Source organism: Argiope bruennichi, chromosome 3, assembly GCF_947563725.1.
Source record: "Argiope bruennichi chromosome 3, qqArgBrue1.1, whole genome shotgun sequence".
Classification (NCBI taxonomy): Eukaryota; Metazoa; Arthropoda; class Arachnida; order Araneae; family Araneidae; genus Argiope; species Argiope bruennichi.
This window is the reverse complement of record NC_079153.1, coordinates 65,650,838-65,667,113: the sequence shown is the minus strand read 5'-3', so window position 1 is coordinate 65,667,113 and position 16,276 is coordinate 65,650,838. Positions and strand designations below refer to the sequence as shown.

The 16,276-nt window shown below is 25.4% G+C and overlaps 1 protein-coding gene across 6 annotated transcripts in view; it reads left to right on the top strand.

Annotated features, from left to right (window-relative positions):
* LOC129963044 (sodium- and chloride-dependent GABA transporter 1-like) overlaps positions 1-16,276 on the top strand; it is a 101,960-nt gene that overhangs the window by 33,155 nt on the left and 52,529 nt on the right. The gene's annotated exons all lie outside the window — the stretch shown is intronic.

Below are 16,276 nucleotides of genomic sequence, written 5' to 3'. Positions count from 1 at the left end.
TCTATTGCTATTTTTAATATATTTATAAAGTATTCAATATTATTGATGACAATTGTTGATCGACAACTGTTCAACTGAAAACTTTGTTGTTCAAATTAAACTCTATAGTACAGTTATCAGAAATGCAATATTAAGAGTTCTAATATAAATAAATGCCATTAAAAAGTTTATTTTTTGGCTAAACTATCTGGTACTCGAAAAAAGAGTAAGACCAAAACATAAATGAGTAAACTGTCTGGAAAAATACTTGAAAATTATTAAGGTGACAAATTGGGAAAACTTAGTCAAAAATAGGACGGCATGGAATTGAATTCTGAGGAAGATTAGAGACCTGGGACCAATGAAAAGGACACTATTAATAAATGACACAGTAATGCAGAAAGAAAAACTCGAGGGCGATAAAATAACTAATTACCACCTTTTAAAGATGATTTCTACTAGCAAGTGTAATTAAAAGGTAAAGTAGTAAAGTATTTTCAGTAATGTTTCTAATAGTTTGTGAAAATGCAGATAAATCTTCTGAAATCTAATATACCTATAATATACAAAATTTCCAAGTTCAATAATTTGCATTTTATTAATTCTTCAGGAATCCGCAAGTCAGTAATGATTTTCAAAAAATCATAATAAAAATTAAATGTGTTACATTTTTTTCTTATGTAACTCCAAAACAACAGAAAACTGCAATTGTACTTGTTGCAGATTAGTTTTCAATGTCCCAGTTTTCTTTAACTCGTAGGGTTTTCTAATTCGCACCTAAGGAACGTTTGCGTTATTCTACTAATTTTAAATGCAAATGAAATCAATTATTGCATATTGATTTCAGCTGTGTATGAGGATTTTACTGTTCTTAATTACTACATTTGAATATGTTGTTTCCTGTGCTAATGGTTCAGTAAACCGAACTGGTAATTGTAAACAATATTGAATTATCGATCTTCAATTGGGTTAATACGTGCGATTTCCTGTACAGTAAATGGAAAAACAATTTGCATTTTAAAAAAAGAATACTTAATGTGCTTTCTTTCTTGGTCAGAAATTGCAATCTATGAAAATGGCAGGGGAAAAGCTGAAAAATATTTCTAGCTTATTTTGTAGAAGCAAAAGACATTAAACAGATATTAATTATTCTTAACATTTATTTTTTGTTAAAAGTTGCAATCAGTTTAATTTTTAGATGGGTATATGTCAATAATTTAAATCTCATTGATGTTTTTTCAAGAACAGCAAAAGAGAAATAGAAAGAATCTTTTAAAAATTATAATAATTTCATCTTCCACCAATCTTATAACAATAAATTTGTTAAATATGACAATAAACGGTGTTCAAATTTACAAGAAAAAGCAACAACAAAATTATTGAAATTCCAGTTTGTTGGAGGTCTGAAATTAATTTTTAGTTTAATAAATCTTTTTTTCAATTTATATTTTTTAAATATTTATACATTTGACTTGAAGAAAAATGTCATTCCATTGCCTCTAAATTTATATCAATATATTATAATGCAATTTGATATATTTTCGGCCTTTTACAGACGATATTTAATTCCTTTAAAATTAATAAAATCACCTAAAAGATCTAATTTCGTATGAAAAATTCCGTAAAGACTAATTTTTTATGCAATACTAATTTATATTTCTTACCAGTAGTTAAAGTAAGTTTAGCATGCACAATAAATAATTGTTTAAAAATCAATAATTATAAATTCTATACAAATTCTTCAATAAATTCCTTTTCTTAGTGAACTTATAGCATCTTTTTTAATGATTACAAATGCTATGACTTTTTTTATGAAAGAGGCAAAATACTTCTACATTTTATTCCTTGCGTCCAGAATGTACGATTACATGTTATTTTCTTTTCCAAAATATAACTCAAGGTATTTTTGTGTTTAAAAATCATATACATTTTTTTTAATTCAGATATTGAAAAATACTAGTTTGATTGTATTCAACTCATTACATTTAATATTCTTAACTATATTTCGTACTAGGTTTTCTGTTGAAAAAATCTAATATTAATCAAATGTTTTCAATTTTTTTCCATATTCCTCAAGATTTCATTCAATATTTGGCAGAAATCTGCTAATCAATTGCAAGGATCACAAAGCAAATTTCATTCGTTTCGCTATTTTAGATTTATCGAGTTCACATACAGACAGACATAATTTTAACAACAAAAAAATGTTTTTCGGATTCAAAAATGTATGAAATCTAGATATTCGCCAAAATTTCGAGTTTGTATTTTTTGACAATTAGAACTCTTTCCTTATGTAAATGAAAAAATACAAACTGAGCGAATGTCGATAGCTTATAGTTTTAAACAAGGAAAACCATAGTTTTAAAGAAATTAATTTCATAACTATAGAGATGATAAAGGGGAAAACCTTACAGGTTTCGCAATATATTTTTCTTTGTAAGGGATTATTTTTAAATCATGGTGCAAGTATATTTTAAAACTGGTTGGATATTACCTATCAGACATTTTAATATTCTCAATGTACTTGAAATTGGGTATTCATTTTCTCCATTATAAGAGTTGGCATTTAAGTTTTGCTTTGGACTCGTTGGAGATAAAAAGATAAAGAAATGCAAAATCATCCTTTAACCTTTGTTTGGAATCAATCACGATTTCACAAACTGATTTTTTATTTATCAAAACTGATTATCAGTAATTTTTTCTTTATTATTATTCAGCAAAATTTAAAAAAAAAACTATTGATGTTAGGCATGTTGTTCATTTCGAAATTTCAGAATATTTCGCTGCAGTTCTATAAAGGAACAAAATTTTCTTTTGGAATCGAAATGGGCTTTTAAACAGAACACGAAATACTAAATTGTGTAATAAATAATAAAAAGATCATTACATTTAACATTTTTCAATTACCTATATGATATATACTTATTATTAATTAATCTTACAGGAAATACTCAAGAATATTCAATATAAGATTATGAAACATTACCAAGAAAGGGGTTAATTATTTGGGAAAATAAAAATACTTTGAATTAAAACATTTTTTCTTCAGTAAGAAAGTTTTTCAAGATGGAAAGAATTATATTCTTTATCACAAGATAACAAAATGATTAGTTATGCTTTAAACTTAAGTAATTAATACGCAGTTTACGAGACAATATAGGTTCATTTGCTGGTATAGCTTCATGAACTTATTAATTTACTGAAAAGAACAGTAAATTTGTCAGAGACTGGTGATTTAATACATAAACGTCCATGTGTAGTTACGCAGAAATATAGACTTCGAATCTTTCAATTAATGTGTTTTTCATCTTGATAATAAAGCATATATTTTAAGTTTTTTGATTGTTTATTTAGAATGCCATAAAATTCTAAAGTAGCTGAAATGCATTGACTTTTGAAATGAATACTTTTTATTTTTACAAATATAAAGCAATCAAGAATCCATTACTTTCCAAGAAAATAATAAAATTTAACTTATATCAAAATCTATTGATTTCATGCCTCAATATGAAAAAAAGCATATTACTTCTTATATGTTTTATAGAAGTTTATTCCAATATCGTTTTTACTTTTTGAGAATTAGGAATTAAAATTTATTCAAAGATATTTCGTCATTAAAATTTTGGGAATAAAAAGTTGAATGATTGGTTAAACTTCTATAGCTTAAAATTCAGAATTGATTTCTCAGCATTTAATGTAAAATAAATATAAATGACAATTAACATTTAGAGAAGCAAGACTTCAGAACAAATTTAATTAAAACTAATTATATTAATATTACGAAATATTTAAAACCCTGAATTCTATGATAACAATTTAAAAACAATTATTTAAATAAATTATTTGTGTAAGGAATTAAATGCTAAGGTGAAATGTATGATGAAAGTCTTAAAATGACCTTAAATCACGCAAGAAGCATTATATTCTCATTCGATTTCATGATTTAATCCTTGAGAATGTTACTGATTCTTTCCTAGCGTTATTTTTAAACAAAAAGAGTTCGTATTCGTGTTTACATTAAATTATACTTAAAGCAACACGAAGGTCATTTTCGTTTTTTAGAAATTTTATGATGAGTTTTAAAAAATAGATTGTCAGTTTGAATTTTGTCAACCATATCATCATCATATTTTTCTACAAAAATAATTAGATAAAAATAATATCTTTATTTTAAGGAAAAAGTTTTTTCTTGTTAAAAAAAAAAGAAAGAAAAAAGAATATGTTAATGTTTTTTTTTCCTACTTATTGAAGATCTTAGTATTTGCTTGTTGGCTCCTCATAAAATGCTTTTTCCTTGTTTAAAAAGGAATAAAATAAATGCTTTTATTTTATTCAAACTTCAAGCACCTTGTTTGAAACTGCAAAAATTCTGAGTATAGCATTTTAGTAAATAATTTTTATTTTCAAAATGAGGGAAATATTTTAATAAATAATTTTCATTTTCAAAATGATGAAAATTTTTTTAACTTAAAAGTTAATAATTTCAAATATTAAATTCCGGACTTTGTTTTATGAAATGATGTGAATTTGAAATTTTATGCTGGTTAAAAAAATGTTTCATGTATACAACATTCAAAAATGTATTTTTAACAACTTATTTCTTCTTTTTCATATATACGTTTTTAACTTGAGATAACCGCTTTTTTTAAAGTTCAGCATATTTGCATAAATCGAACTTTGTGCCATTTAAAAGCAAACAAGTAACTATTTAATGAGTCAAAAGATTTTTTTCTCAGACAAAAGTTTTTCAATGTTTAATTAACTCAGTTCAATGGCACGACAATTCATGTGGGCCAAAGGCCTACACTGCCCACATCTGCTTTCTTAACCTAGGAGCCTTGGGGTGCAAGGCATATGCCCCCGTTAGGTGGTCGGTCTAACGATGAACCCCCAGTGTTTAGTTCCCAAGCATGCTTGGTCCTCAGTTTATCGACCCATTGAAGGGATGAAAGGCTGAGTAGACCTCACCCAGGGCGAGGATCGAACCTCGGATCTGTGCACTAGAGCGCGAAGCGCTACTTATACGCCACCGGGCTTATGAATGTTTAATTATAAATCATTGATAAAAACTTATGAAGTAATGACATTCATATAAAAAGAATTCTTTATTTGACTGAATTGCCCAATGAAAATATTTATTCTGAAAGCATTTGAATTTTCTTGAATACTGGTGGTTTTCTTATTAAGCAGATTCTTTGTACCGTTAAACTGATAAAGGATTGCAGGCTATTAATACTTTGTCAAGTATAACTAGTCATGCTCCTATTTGTTCCATTCTGTTTGATTAAAAGAACATTTATAAACCCAAGGCATTTATTTAAACAATTTTCTGTACAAGCATGGATGCCAACCTTGACTTTGAGTCATAACTTATTAATAAATAAAACCTTGTTATGACCTTGTTATAATTAATTATGACCTTGTGTCATATTTATTTAATAAATAAAACACACATCATCACAAAGTTACTAAAGTAAAAGAAAGTAATCTAAACTAAATCATTAATATCACAATGAAATTAAAAATATGTTGAAATGCGAAAATAATTTAACCATCATAATTAGCATTATCTAGTACCCCATAAGTCTAAATCCACCATTGCCTAAATATTATAATCATTATGCATAAACCATATCAAATCTATGTTGCTAAATTCCTTATGTCAGTTTTAGATGCATAGATAGAAATAAATTTCTTAAGGGTCATGTAAAACGCCGTAGAATTGTAGATACCAAATTAAACAGTTATTTTCAATACGCAACATAAATATCTTATAATATTTTTCGAATCTCATCAAATCAGACGGCTGAAGTGAAAACAATTATGCATCTACATAATCAATATCTTTCTAATAAATGATAGTGTGTATCCTCAAAGATATGTTACGCAGAATTTTCTGAGGTATTAAATGGAAGTTAGCCTTGATAAAATTCCCGCTTCAAATGCCGTTCTCTGAGTTACCTCAATGTCGTCTTTTGTTCGGTTCAGGTTTTCGGTTTATATTTGATCGCTCCAACCGTTAATGTGTCTAGCCACAAATTCACCTTTTAGACAAGGACTACTGCTTACTTTTCATTTGACTGGATTCTGTGGAAGTATAGCTCAACTTTCCATTGGCTTTGTTTGTAGAAAAGAATTTCAGCTAAAATGGCCTTTATTTTTTTTTAAGTATAAACAAGTTTGCCATAAATGTAAAAAAAATAATCAAATAATCAGAATTTCTTTTTTCTAATTCACAATTCCGAGTTGTTTTTCAAAAGTAATTAAAATATTTATAATTATTTAAAAAAATCTTAATTTTTTAATATAAATAAGTTTGCCTTAAATAGAAAAGAAAAATCCACTTGGTTTTTTTTTCTTTTTTTTTTAAATAATCAGAATTTTTTTTTCTAATTCACAATTTCGAGTTGTTTTACAAAAGTAATTAAAATATTGGACAATCCCTAATTTATTAAGCGGATAAAATAATTAATTTTTATGTTCTCTTTATTAATGGAGTTGTGTAATATAAAACTGGCACATTTAAACGTTTTATATATATTTTTTAAATGAAGAAAAAAATTTCGATCTTTTTGAGGTCAGGAAGTAATTGATGATCATTCAAAATATGAATTGATTTTATGAATGAATAATTAATGATATTTTGCTTATTAATTTATTTAATTTTAATTATTGCATTATTAATCGATCTAATTTTAATCGAAATGGAAATTGCTTTATTGGAAAAGTATTTTGCTTTTTTTTTCTTTCGTACGGTGTACCTTCTTATTACAATATGAACTCAGAAATCAGACTACAAGACTACTGGATTAACAAAAGCGTCGAATTAGCAGAATTTCATTAAAAAAAGCTAAACAATATCAGAAACTTCGAGCGAAACATGGTAATATTGTAATGTTTAAAATTTGATTCTTTATTTTATTTTTAAAATTCTCTCTTAATTACATAGCAGCATTAATGGGCATACAAAATATTTATTTATTATCGTCACGTTTGTAAGTATAAAAACCAGTCAATACCGCAATAAAAATAATATATATTTAAAAATATATTTTTAAAAAATTATAAAAATTACAAAAAAAAAACTATGCATATAAAAACTGTTATAACAGAAAACCATAATTTTAGAATTTTAAATTGATCGCAAATGATTCTTGTATAAAAATAGGTTTGGAATTTATTGATGAAAAAAACTTTAAAATATTGATTCACTTTTAAATAAATATCTAACTTAAATTCTTAAGAAAACCTTGCATTTGTTCTCTAACGAATAATTACCTAGTAAATTCGATAACACTGTGGCTGCCTTACAGAACATTTTAAATGACTTTTTTTATCATATATGTCCCATGTAGCCTGTCGAAATTCACAGTATGCTTAAAATATTCATGAAAAATTGGAATTAATTTAAAAGTTATGATTAATTTATCTAATTATTACAAAAGTAGATAAAAAAAGTCGTTGATTTAATAAAGGTATATCCGTAATAAATTTATATCTTTGTAACGATATTAGGCCAAATTCATCTTATCCGTTTTCAAAAAATATATTCTTTGCTTTATACATGGTCTTTTCTAAAATCTTTTATACTAGTAAAAAATTCTCATTAACTTTCTTCTAATTAATATGCGAATCATAAAAAAGTTCGTATTTTAAACTTTTATTTGACGAGAAATTAAAAAAAAAACCGAAGAAAACCTTTACATTTTCTTATTTGAATACCTAGCTATCATTAAATAGAAATAATTTAAGAAATTAAATGATTTAGTGAAAATCGAATGGCAACCGTACTTTTCGGAAAAAATGAGTAAGCCTATAAGAATTTTTCTTTGGAATACTTAGTTTCTATTGCCAATGTCTAATTACAAATAAGTTTGGGAAAAGATTTTGACCGAATAACATGCTTTGAAAGTCATTAAACTTTCTAGTAACTACTCGTTCTTTTTGCTTCCACTTATGTTAATAAATTTTAACTAGATTGGCGCCTCTACTCTTCGATCGCTAATCTGGTCAAATACAATGTATTACAGCGTGATTTCCTTTGCATTCTACCCAGTTCGCTAGAAACCTGACATGACAGAGTTAAAACTTCAGCTGACCTCATTGGTATTGCGTTTGTTTATTTGTTTTTACCTTGCTTTCAAATTTCCAGGTCAGTATTAATACACGAATGAGTCTCTAAGCTAAGTAGAAGTGATAGATATGTAGAAAGCAAAGATAAAATAATTTTCCGCAGTAGAAGTAATTAGAATGCATCTTTGGATTTCTCTGATATCCAGTGACTTTAAATAGAGTGTTTCATGTTGATTATGTAAATTTTTTTGTTTTCAGTTTTTCAGAATCTGCATACTAAAAAGGAACATAAATAATGATTTTGTAAGTTATTTTCCGCAATGCTTCTTTGCCTTATTCTATTTAAATTATTAATGTTAATCAGAGTTCAGATTTTCTTAGATTACAAAGGGTAGCGAGCGTGTGCTACAACGTATTTCTTCAAGGTTACAAATTGTGAAATATAATTGCAAAATAATTACGAAATTTATTTAAAGGTAATATTAATTAAATTGCATCAAGTCTGAACATTTTTAATATGTACCTATTTTTTCTAATTTAATATTTTCTTTAAGTGCAGAAAACTAGAAAAATATTTAAATTATATGGCAGAACCATAAAATAACTTCGAAAATATTTGTAGCTAAAACTAATGACACCTAATATGCAGATTGAAAAAGGCGTGGGAAGATAAATTCCGCAAAAGAAAAAAGGCTGACGATGCAATCTCACGTTTCTTTTTTTTTCTCCGGATGTTTTTGAAGGGTTAGTATCTTGAATCAGAAGTATCTTATACACAAAAGTAACATCAACACACTGAAATCCAGTCCTAGTATGATATATAAAAGAATATTTCCTGTGAATTTTGTATTGTATATCATTCATTTCTGTATATTTATTCTTTATCAGGCGAACAATAATTAAATTTTGCATAAACAATCTTTCGAATGTAATTATTAATTTCATTGTTTTCATTCCGATAGCGCCGAAATCTCTCCTATCGGTGATCTTTGATATTTTTTTTTCCTTGTGAGAATTTTTCTTTCTTTTCTTTTCTTTTCTTTTTTTTTTTGTTTATTAAATTTAGTTTCAGATGCTTTCTATCAAAGAAAGTTATTTAATGACTTCGAATGTCATGAGATATTTAATAACTTAAGAATTAAGATAGAAATATTTAAAATAAAAATCTCCATATTTGATTTTAAAAAATGTAGATTTATTTTGATAAGAAAACGAAGAAGCTTTTAACATCAATGTTTAAATGCAATATCAGAGTTTTAGTTACACGAAAGTCTTAAACTTCAGGAAAATTACCGATTGCCGATTTTCAGAAGGGTAGGCAGAGTGCTTGAACGTATGCTATATTATGAAATATTGATCGAAAGATAAGAGGCAGAAAATTATCTTCTGTTTATGTCTTATTACGCTAGAAGCATGGAATATCAGTAGACTGACTAATTAGGAATATCATCGTATTACCTTAGAAAATGATGCAAAATAAAATAAACTTTAGTTTTATAGTGATATAAATGAGAAGTTGAAGTTCCATTACTGTATAATTCCCAATCAATGTACAAAGTATGTACCATATTCTACAGCAATGAAATGACAAATTTTAATCATTTTACATTAAAAATAAATTTGTCTTTTCTAAAAAGAAATACAAAAAATAATTGAATTTGTGAAATACAATATTTAGCACTTCATGAAAATTTTGCTTAATCATAAGATGATATATAGTGCAGATTTAATCTAGAAAAAACACACACCTTTTTTTATATACAAGGAAAATGTTGAAAATGGAGCTCAAAAAGATAATTTTTTTAACTTATGTTAGAATACTTTAAATGATTCTTTCAAAAAAATTTTTATTCTTTCTTTCGTCTGAATAATATCAACCGCGAGAAATAGGAAAAAAATTAGTATTGAATTGAAATAGGTCAGAATATTTCGAATTTCATGTATTGTAATACATTTGCAGAAATACTGTTGACACAAATTCCTCATTTATTACAACGATATTTGTTTCATGACGTAATATTTATTGAATAATAAATTGATAGTTGTATGCATGATATTATAGACCTACTTCTGTACTTCCAAAAATCTTCATGTTCGGATATAAAATGTCCGAAAATTCTAAATTCTATTTAAATAAGTTGAAGAGTTTTTTTTAATATCATAAAACTATTATTTTAATAATATATAATACTTAAATTTAAAAAAGAAGTTCTTCGTGCATCTTTAAGAATGATATTTATCAAAAGTCTAATTTTATTATCATTTTATTTTATTTTATTATCATTTTCATCTTTTTTATCATTATTATTTATTGTATTATTTTCATTCTTTCATGATTATTTTATTTTATTGTCATTATATATATATCTTTTTTTATAAAAAATTTATAAAAAAATTCATTATAAAAAAAGGCATTTATAAAAAAAATGGAATATTTTATGTTAATTTTTGACTTAAATAAATAACAAAAATGATATTAATCTCTAAGAGAAAGAAAAATATGTTGTGAAGTATTCGGTAACTTATGTCACACTGTCAGAAAATATCTGAACGCAAAAAAGGCATCATAAAATTTTATGATGCGATATATTTTTTCTCCCATATGCTTTTTCAGAGCATTGCATTAGAACAATTTACCTGAATAAATTAGACTAATAAAAAATCCATCTAAAGCATTCCATCTGCCATATAAAATCTGCGTTTTCACCTTTGGTCACGTGCTTTCTTTCCCCCAATAGCGTAACAAGGGCGATGAAAATAAGACGAGTTGTGTGTTGTTTTAAAGATAGCGAATCGGATAAAACAAAGAAAACCGCACCCGTCTGACATGCTTATATTATTTTTGTTGGCCTCACAGAAAAACGATGACCCTGCTGATTCTTTTGCAATTCAATAAATGTTTCAGTTGTGAACCTTTGTAATTTTTTTTTCTTTGCTTACCTAGATGCTAGACTCAACAAAATCAGTTTCTTTTTTTACATTTAATCGAACTTGTGACTAAGATTTTGTTGTGATGAAGCCAACTAGGAGATGAATTTCAGAGTTAGTTTTTTTGATAGTAGATTATCGAACTAAAATCACTAAGAAAAAAAAGTACTAAGAAGTATAAAAAAAAAGAATATTAACTATGATTCGAGCAAACTAACGATTCAATTAACAAGAACAAAAAATCCTTTTTTATAAATATGAATTATATGTTTATTTCTGAATTAAGCCCAGAATTTATATCTTCAAAACACAGTTCTATTTTTCTCACCGAGAGATTAAGCAAAAGGTTAGATTCTCAACAGCTTTAATTTTTTTGTTGTTTAAATCATATCCAGGAATTTTTTGACATGCTCACCATAGCGATATAAAGGGATTTTACTGAAATCAAGAAAGAGGCTTTTCATGTGATATTGTAGCTTCACTTTGGGCAATTAAAAGTACAGATATTAAAACTTGAGAAGCTTGAAAAATCTAAATACTGTGAGATTCAAAAATTAAAATTGACTTGAGTCTGAATAAGAAATAGAAATAAACTGAATCGAAAATTATTAATTTTAAGAATGCAGATAAATTGAATTTATTACATGCATGTAAATACAAGTAGAATACATCTGAATATGGAAGACTTATATCTTATTATATGATAAAACTTGGATAATTAGAGGCTAACTGGCTTATAATAAAAATTCGAATTTAGAAAATTTGAGTCTCAAAAATGGATATAGCAAAAGAAATTTTTTTTTAAATCTAAAAATCCAGTAAGAATTTATTTTTAATATTTGATGGTTTTGTAATAAATAATATATTAATAAATATTATATTAATTATATTAATATAATGATGATTAATAAATAAAAATCTATTTTAATAACGTGATATAAATTATTTTAGAAAAATAATTTTTTTAAAAAAACTAAATTTTATAGATGAGCAATTGGTGTAAACATATGATATGTAATCCTTTGAATTCAATAATAATACAATAAACTTCAAAATAAGCAGAATAGTAGTTCTCGTTTGGCATATCCAAATAAAAAAAAACGAATTTTTTAATGATAATTAAAAAAATAATTAATGCATGATAATAGTATATTTGAATTTAATATTTTTTGCATGATAATACTACATGCTGGTTTTTTATAATTTGCATGATAATGCTACATATGAATTTAATATTTTTTGCATGATAATACTACATGTGAAAAAGTAGTATTACATAGTAAATTATGTATTTTCCTATATACCGTTTGTCTTAGATAAACTATCACCTGCAGAAAGATTTAAAATGCTTTCAACTATATAATAAAACTAAAGTATACATTACATTATTCATCCATATAAATATAAAAATAAAAAAAGCTACATTTTATGTTTAAAAGATAAAAAAATAAATTAATAAATGTTTATATCATTCAATCAAAAGTTCAAATTCTCCGATTTTCTAAACTAAATTAGATGAGATTTGAATTTCAATTAGATGTTTACATATAAACTTGCAGGATTTATGCTTTAATTATTCAAGTCAGCAGACTTATTGCGGATCACAGATGTAAGATAAAGAGGAAAAAAGTCATAAGAAACGAGTTCTTAATTTTAATACAAATACGCCGTGACGTTAAACCTGTCAAATACTGATATCTAAACGGGTGTAAATTTAGAAATTTAAATATACGGATCAAACGGTAGTTAAAGTGCATGATAAGAAACTGTTAAAAAAAATTCATGATTTCATAACGTGTTTTTGTCAGCCTTCGACTACGTCTGGATTTTTTTTTTTTTTTCTCCTTTCTTCAGTAGTATCGCAGCTGACTTTTCCGGGCAGTTGATTGCCGATACTTATGCAAAAAGTCTGGTTGACATGAAATGCATGTCAGCTGCTACTTAACTCTGCAGCTTAAGAATATTTATTTCATCTGAAATCTTTCTACACATGTTTTTGAGAAAATACTATTTTTTATACATTTTCAGTGTTAAATTATTTAAAGTATTTTTTGATAATTTCACTATAAATATAATTTTTTAAATCAGAAATATGTTTGTTTTAATTTTTGCTTCGAATCTGATCATTTGGAAAATGACATTATATGTATTATTTATCGTTTAGAGTTTTCCTTGGAGAAAACTTTTATCTCGTAATCAAGAATATTAGTTTTTTAATGTGTTATGTGTGAAATCATGCATGAAAAATGTTTTATACTAATGAAAGTATAAATTAAAATTTAAAATCATGCGTAACATATTTTTGGTGTTAGAAATTAGTCTTATAGAAAGAAATATTTGAAGACTATAAAATAGAAAAGGAAATATATTATTTTATCTCTAAGGAAGATATTTATTTTTCCAAAATTGAGTAATGTGATATTAATTTATTAATGTGATAGTAATTGTGATATGATATTAATTTATTAATCAACAAATATTTTGAAGTTCTATTGAAATTTCTGAATAACAAAAAATATTCAATAATATAACAAAAGTCTCACTATTTTTAACAGGCGTGTAATGTAATGAATGGAGGTTTAATAATTGTAATATGATATCAAGTTTATAGCGAAAAGAAATATTCCACTATTATTGTTTCCCTTTTTAACCTTCATTTACGAAATAATTTTTAAAAGATCAACTAATTTTCGCTGTTAATAATTTATACATATATGTATAAATTGTTAACAGCGCATTTTTGTAATTACAAGAAAATTTGTTAAAACATCTTATAATATATTTGAAATATCATTGGATTCCTTTTGAAAAAATTTCCCTAGTATATACTCGTAGTTTTAACCAACATATTGATTATTTTTTTATTATGGTTAAGAGAAAAATAAAGGAGAGATTTTAGCATCCATTCTATGAAAAACGAAAGAAAAAAAATACTGTATTCTAAATTCTATTGAATGGATAAAGGTATGCAATAAAATATTTAAATTTCAAATTAAGTGTACATCAAAATAATTTAATTTCGATAAAAGATTTTCTTCTAAAGAAAAAATATTCTTAATAGCAAAAAGATTAAAGTTTTAACAGGTTCTTCTTGTGTTTAGGTTCAATTCCATTCGTTGCGAAGTATGCTATAAAATTTCAAAAACAATTAAATTTAATTTCAAATATTTGCAGAAATAAGCATTCCCTCTGGATGAAAATTTTTCATTTAAAAAAAAGAAATTCAAAGAATGTTCACATAAGTTTAATTAAAATGATTTCATCTCGCTCGCATGAAATTGTGTTTTATTTATTTATTATTTTTTTGGACAATAAAATGGAAGATGAGTAAAACCATTTAAAAGTCCTTCAGTGAATCCACCATTGTTTAATTTCAGATATCACGTTTTTCAATGAGTTTCGCATGCTAATCTAATGAATTTCTTCCGCAGATAATAGTGAATTAAATATTATTGGAAAAACTGAAAGAAAACAAACATAGCTTCTGTTAATTTCTAACTATACGCAGAAGAATTTAAGAACTGGATTTAACTAGCGATGATTGATGTTTTTCTTAAACTCTGTGTTTTAGTATTTATTAAATTAACTGGGTTTAACAATCAAATTCATTACATTAACATTAATAATTATATAATATGGACACAAAATAATGAACAAAGTTTATGATATTAAATTAATCGTAAATAAATATAAATCTTGGCTAGGTTTGGTTGGCTCGGTAGAGCTTCTTCTTATATTTTTCAAGTATACATTCATCACATATTTAAAAATAATAGCAAGCTATTTTCTATATATCTTTCATTCTCAATAATGGAAAATATTTATTGATACATAGATTTATTTTTAAAATATGAAAAACCAAATTGTTTTTAATGAAATAATTGTAAAATATATTAATAATGAGGCCCCAATACTGATGAGAGCTTGCAGAGATATTTGATGTTAAAGGTAAATCTTGAAAAGGCTCTATGTCTAATAGTTTCATAAAAAAATAGTAAACAGAGCAAAATCCTCAATTTTTTATTGAAAAAGAAATTTTATTTGAAACAATTATAGACCATCTTATTTTATTTTTTAAAACTTTATATACCCTAAATGCAACGAAATAATAAAGTCTTTTCAGAAAAATACCAAATAAATAAATTTAATAAAAACGCACTTTTATCAATGTATTAAAAAGAAGATTTTTTTCTAGATTTTAGTTTTTAATTTATAATTCATTATTATAAATGGTATGAGATTTTGATATCAGTTTTTTTCTCTCTCAAATTCAAGGTAGCGCCACACGCATGAAATCAAAATTAAATTAATCGAGTAATTTTTAATTAAATTCTGGAGATATTGAAATTGTGTATTATCCTTGTAAATATATTAAGCATTCAAAATTAATGAAATGCAGCTCGTCCGCAAGAGAGTAAAAAAAAGAAACAGCAAAATTTGAACTCCCCAAAAGAAAAAAAAACAAGTCAAATTAAAGAAAAATATGCATAAAAGTTTTTTGTTTTTTTTAACTTAGACAAATTAAAAAATATATCGAATTACTTAGTCTTCTTTGAAATTCTCTCTCTCTCTCTTCTGATTTTATTCATAATACTATCCCGAAGAATATAACATCACAAATTTTTAATGTAAAATTCAAGGACAAAGTGTAATCGATGTTTTTCTGTTACATAATGTCTGAAAAAAATCTCTTATCCACAAATAATGTTGTTTTTTTGTGTGTGTGTGTGTCTTCGGAAAGATTACCAAAGTGAGCCTATATGTACAAGATGATGAGACTTATTATATAACATTAACAGAGGATGTTTCATTAACAAGTTATTGTGATTAATTCCGCCTAACATCTTTAGTTTTATTTACTTACAAATTACATAACATGCACAGATAATGTTTCATATGAAAATATATTACTTTGATAAAAAGGGAAACAGGTAAAAACAGTTCATATTTTAATGCGTATAGAACGTTCTAGTTTTTTTTAAATTACAGTTGTTTGCGGTAATAGACAACTCGTTTCACTTTTAGAGTTCCTACCATTTTTAACGTTTTTTAAAAATTATTATTCTTTTCTTTCTCTCCCCTTTTCTGTTTTTCTTTTTCTTTCTTTTTTTTCACAATTCCTTCTGCATTGTTTGGCAGTACCATGCAAACTGCATTTTATCATCAATTTTTTTCCCTTTCTTTTTTCCCCATGCTGATCTACATTTCAGAATTTTGTTGGGAGGAAAATTGCTTTTTCAAGTATCTCGACCGAAAATAAAAATAAAAAATAATAATAACTCAACATTCATAGTAA